We start from the raw sequence: 5,957 nt of genomic DNA on the forward strand, positions 1-5,957 counted from the left end.
GTGGGGGAAAGGGTTTACTTTCCTTGTGTTAAGATCTAGAGGGTCTGGGTCTTGGGGGTCCCCAGGCAAGGTTTTGGGGGGACCAGAGTGTACCAGGCACTGGAATTCCTGGTTGGTGGGAGTGCTAGAAGTACTAAGCTGGTAACTGAGTTTAGAGGAATTCATGCTGGTACCCCATCTTTTGGACGCTAAGGTTCAGAGTGGGAATTTATACCATGACACATGGTATTCTGTGAAAAAGAAGAGTAATCTGTGTTTGCTTTATAAATTCCAGCCCAAATAATTATTCTCTCTTCTCAAATTCCCCTTGTAGTTTATGCTGGATGCAGTAGAGGCTGAATTCTCTGTCTGACATGTCATCACTAGAATTGTACTTCAGCTCTACTGCCTGGCTTCCTGGTCTACACAGGAAGTACCATAGGATATTGAGCCTCTTAACAGGTGAGAAGGAAGGAGTTGTCATAAACAGGCAAACAGAAACTAGATGCGAGGGGACATTAGATAGAGAGGAGAACCAAGTCATAGATGGGAAGAGTTCTCAATGAGACTCCACATATAATCCTGCACACGGGACCCAAGAAAACTGAGGACCAGCTCTATTTCTCTCATTCCATCATCATCTTGTAGTGTGAAAGACCTGGCTGCTTTCAGAGAAGTATAGTATCAGAGAGCTACCACAACACAGTGTACTCAAGATGATACTGTCACTTCTGAGGCCTCAGTTGCTGCCTCCACTCCCTCTGCTGACACCTATGCAAACTGTGGAATTAAGAGGCAAGGATATTCTCACTGGAGAGGCCAAATCACCATCTGAGCTTTGAAAATCTAAACCAGAATTTTAGATTTACCCAGGGGACAAAGTTGTGTGATCTTTACTCAGGCAACACTTTCATTGGCTTGAAAAGCCTGCATAAAATACTTCAGGATTTGTCTTCAGGGTCAGATTTCTTCATTAGACTCTTCATCCAGTTATCACAGTCATGTGTATCAAAAAGAAGCAAACATGAATGAAAAGATTTCCCCTGCATTGCCTACAAGACATATGCAGAGGGAGATACTGAGCAAGAAAATTAAACACATGCAACACGTTGAAGACATGATAGTTAAGAGCCTGGACTGAGTGTCAGGAGACCTGGATCCTAGTCTTGGCTTTGCCAATGGTTGCCCTGTGACCATTGGCAAGTCATTGTAAATATCTGGACCATAGGTTTTCCATCTGTAAAATGAGGTTAATGATTCCCATCTTTGTAAACTACACTGAGATCTGTTGGGGAGAAGATACTATAGAAATACATAGTATTATTAGTGTTGTAAAAGTTGTGTCTAGAGTTGGGCAGGAACTGAATATTCCATTTTCTGGGAAATTCTGTAATTTTCGATTCCCCTTTCCCCAATCTAAAACAGAAAGAAAACATTTTTTAAAAAAAAATTCCCATTGAACAAAATTCTGGAAAAAACTTGTTTTGGGTCAATCAAGATGCTTCATTCTGATTTCAACTTCATTTTATATTAAAGTGCTCTTTGTCAAAAAGATTGACACCGGACGTTTTAATCTTACTGGAACATTCTGTTCCATTTTTTCCCTAAACAAAATTTTGTCAAAATCAACACATTTCCATGAAATGTTTTCCTTTTGAAAAATGGCACTTTCCAACAGAAAAAACATTCCGTCAGAAATTTCCCAACCAGCTCTATTTATCTTTATTGTTGGCTGAGCTTATGTCATTGGCCACATACAGAGAGTGTACAAAATACAGCTGATTAAGGATAGGTGTGTTTTTTTTCTGAAATTTGCTTAAAGCTTTGAAAGCTTTGCAGTTAAGAATTGGTATTTAATTAATGAACATGTAACACTGAACATTAATACTTTAATTATTTGTGAGCAGAGCTAATCCAATAATAGAAAATGAGGATTGATTCTTGAATAAATTTGATAAAGAAATGGCAAAATGTCCTGATTAATGTAAATATCACCTAGCTCTTCTATCAGGCTGTTCATCAGTAGATCTCAAAGGACTTACTAAAGAAATAGAATTCTACCAGATGTATTTTTGGTAGGAAAGTTCACATTATAGATTTGCATTAAGTGATTTATTTCCAGACAATCAGTAAAATCAGCTCATTATGGAGTATATACGGAATTTCCAGGCCGCCCAACTCTGTAAATATAAAAATTTTAAGTGAAGCAAAACTTCTCTGAGCTTCAAATCAAACAGTTCCTTTCACACTGGTTGGTGGTACCAGTGCAGCTTAATCTGTAAAGTAACGTATAGGCTAACTTTTCAGACTCAGGAGCCTGACTTAGCAACCTAATTCCATAATTAGAAACATCATTAATTGCAGATTTGCTGAGCACACTCATCCCCCATTGACTCACAGTGTACTCAGGTATGAAGTATTGTGGCCAACATGTTCACACAGGGAGGAGTAATTTGTTGTAATGGAATACAAGAATTACACAGTGCCTCATATTGATATTTTAGGAGCAAGTACAAATGTTAGTATCATGAACTTAGTACATGCTGAGCGGAAGCTAAATCCTAAAGTTAGGAGAGGATTCTGCCCATCTTCCCCTCTGTAGAATTGGAGCTAGTGATATGCTGCCAAAGATGTTAACAGTTCCCCTCACAAATAATACATCAGTGGGTGATAAATAAAATATTCTTACACACACACACACACACACACACAGAGTTCCACCTCTCCCACTTGGTGCTGCTGCCTTCCCCACTCTGCACTACTGGAACACTGTAAGGATCAGACGATGCGGAGACTGTGAGATGTGTCCTGTATGTGCTTCTTGGAGCATGTTATGCAGCAATGGCACATATATTTGCAGGGCAGCGGCAGTTCGGTTGAGCAGCCACCAGCTCTGACCCAGCCTCAAAGATGGCAAAAAAATGTTAACAATTTTAACAGTTTTCAGAGTAGCAGCCATGTTAGGGCTGGTCTACACTACGGGATAAAATCGATTTTAGATACGCAATTTCAGCTACGTGAATAACGTAGCTGAAGTCGAATATCTAAAATCGATTTACTCACCCGTCTTCACCGCGCGGGATCGATGTCCGTGGCTCGCCATGTCGATTCCAGAACTCCGTTGGTTTTGGTGGAGTTCCGGAATCGATATAAGTGCGCTCAGGGATCGATATATCCCGTCTAGATTAGACATGATATATCGATCCCAGAGCAATCGATTTTAATGCGCCGATACGGCGCGTAGTCTAGACGTGGCCTTAGTCTGTATCCACAGCAGTGTTGGCCTTAGCATTTTTGGATTGGCACATAAAGCAATTTTTGCTTTCTTTCTTGCCCCCAAGTTGTAAATAGCTCCATCTAGAGCTGACTGGAAGATGGACTTTTTTCTGTGGAAAATTTCAATGAAAATGGAAAAAAAATGTTAAAAATTGAGTTGGAAAAGTTTGACTTTTTTGCAAAAAAAATCAAGAACTGAAATATTTAAGTTTGGAAATGATGCCGTGGTACCTCATGCTCACAATCTTCTCTGTAAAATGGATTCCCTGTTCAGCCTATGTCTCCCTTGATGCATTATAGTGTCCTCTCATGATAAAGAGGTGTGGTTGCATCATGGTAATCCCTGGCCATGGTGCACCATGGGAGATGTACTCCAGCTTAAGCACCCAGCCCATGGAAAAGAACAGGGACATAAGGCACCAAAGCAGCATTCCAGAATCAAAATATTTTGAGATTTGGCCAAAACATTTTGGTTTTCAGGTGTTCAGATTTTTGACAAACATTTCCGTGAAAAATTTTATTGGGTCAAAACCTCAATTTTCTATAGAGAAACAAAGTTGATGAAAAATGTCCCACCAATCCTGCTACCACCCACTTAGATCACAAACATTTTGGTCCCAGTGGTAAGTTTTTATCATTTTCCATTTTAAATAAACATAAAGAAGAAAGCTGAGTTTCTCATCTATTTGGGCATAAAGCTGGCTGTGTTAACACAGAACCCTGCTCAACTCAGTCAAAAAAAAAATTGAAGTGTAGGAGCTAGTGCAATCTAAGGTGAGGATTCTCTGACACTGTGAAATGCCCCAGGTTGTAGGTATGCGTAGACACACACATGTCTATGTGGCACAGGCCACATGCTTCAAAAAGGATTTTAATGTCTGTGAAATAACTCAGGAGTCATGTCAGCATTCTGCTTGCAGGAAACTACCTCTATGCTTCCCATGAAACCGGACTATACCATAGGAATTCCCACATGGGGAGAGCAATCTGTTTTATGCCAGAGTAGCAGCATAAAAGGTGCTGTAAAGCTGCTGAATCAAGGCCTTAGCATTTATATACACCTCTACCTCGATATAATGCTGTCCTTGGGAGCCAAACAAATCTTACCGCGTTATAGGTGAAACCGTGTTATACTGAACTTGCTTTGATCCACCGGAATGCGCAGACCAGCCCCCCGAGCACTGCTTTATCACATTATATCCGAATTCATGTTATATCGGGTACCATTATATCAAGGTAGTGATGTAGTTCTAGTAAACTAGTTACTCCTCTCAACACACCCTCTGAGGTAAAATACATATGATTCCCATTTAAATAACCGGAAAAGAGTGATGGATGTATGAACTCATGAATTCACAGGCAAATCTAGAATACACCCTGATGGGTATAGATGTTCCACTTGGTCGTCAGAATACAAGAATTCTCTGATACTCTAAACTTTACTCACTTCTCTAGATCATGCTTCCTCTTTGTAAGGCGAGGGGGTAACCAGCATGAACTCTATGTACTCTTCCTCTCTTTCTTTTGCTTTCTCTGTCCAGTCTGATGCTTTCAGGTCTATTCACTTCCCAGCTGTTAATGACAGATCATACGCCCTTTAGAGCACTCTGGTTTTTAGCAAATGTTGACCTTTCAACACAAAAAGTACAGCGGGGACTTTTTGCTAACACATTAAAAATATTTGTGAATTAATCATTCATAATCTAGTTTTGTTCTTTTTTTAAATCAGTGCCACAAACTATGATAACCTAGTGTGACAAAGTTCCTCCTCTACTTTGGTGGGTCCTGTGCTTATTGGTGGATTTTGCTAGCCTCAGAGATTTTCTTCTGTTGGATCAGGAGTTGGTAGGTTTTGGGGGAAACCCGGGCCTGCCCTCTACTCTGGATTCTAGCCCAGGGCCCTGTGGATTGCAGCTGCCTATAGTGTCTCCTGTAAAAACTGCATGACAGCTACAACTCCCTGGGCTACTTCCCCATGGCCTCCTCCAAACACCTTCTTTAACGTCACCACAGGACCTTCCTCCTAGTGGCTGATAACACTTGTACTCCTCCAGTAGCACACCCTCTCACTCTCAGCTCCTTGCACCTCTTGCTCCCAGCTCCTCACACATGCACCACAAACTGAAGTGAGCTCCCTTTTAAAGCCAGGTGCCCTGATTAGCCTGCCTTAATTGATTCTAGAAGCTTCTTGATTGGCTGCAGGTGTTCTAATCAGCCTGTCTGTCTTAATTGTTTCCAGAAAGTTCCTGATTGTTCTGGAACCTTCCCTGTTACCTTACCCAGGGAAAGGGTACCTCCTTAACCTGGGGCTAATATGTCTGCCTTCTATCACTCTCCTGTAGCCATCTGGCCTGACCCTGTCACATTAGTTACAATGCTTAGTACAACACAGTACATTTTATTCAGATTTTTTTTACAATTGAAAAACTTTTTTTTTCAAAATAGCAATGTCCTATTAAAATGGTTGACATTTACAGCACATCTTTGTAAAGGGCCACAATTAATTTTGAACATGAACCTCTCAGAGTTTTCCCCACTGTCATCTGAAAGTAACATTTTCAAGACGGAAAAATAATCATTTATCTCTTGCTGACAGAGAAGTTCCTGTTTGACTTTCTATCAGCTTTCTGTTTTATCAAACTTCTCATGATACTTGGTGTTTTTCTTTAAATCTCAGTTTCTGGAATCACGTGTTCATGTGA

General features: G+C 40.5%; 1 long non-coding RNA gene across 1 annotated transcript in view; it reads left to right on the forward strand.

Annotated features, from left to right (window-relative positions):
* LOC142046265 (uncharacterized) overlaps nt 1–5,607 on the forward strand; it is a 364,118-nt gene extending 358,511 nt beyond the window's left edge. Inside the window, exon 3 of the long non-coding RNA XR_012655142.1 lies at nt 5,495–5,607. This is a non-coding gene — a long non-coding RNA (uncharacterized LOC142046265). The remainder of the gene's footprint in view (nt 1–5,494) is intronic.
* Nucleotides 5,608–5,957: the final 350 nt, after the last annotated feature.

This window comes from Chelonoidis abingdonii, chromosome 1 (assembly GCF_003597395.2).
Source record: "Chelonoidis abingdonii isolate Lonesome George chromosome 1, CheloAbing_2.0, whole genome shotgun sequence".
In the NCBI taxonomy this organism is placed as follows: domain Eukaryota; kingdom Metazoa; phylum Chordata; order Testudines; family Testudinidae; genus Chelonoidis; species Chelonoidis abingdonii.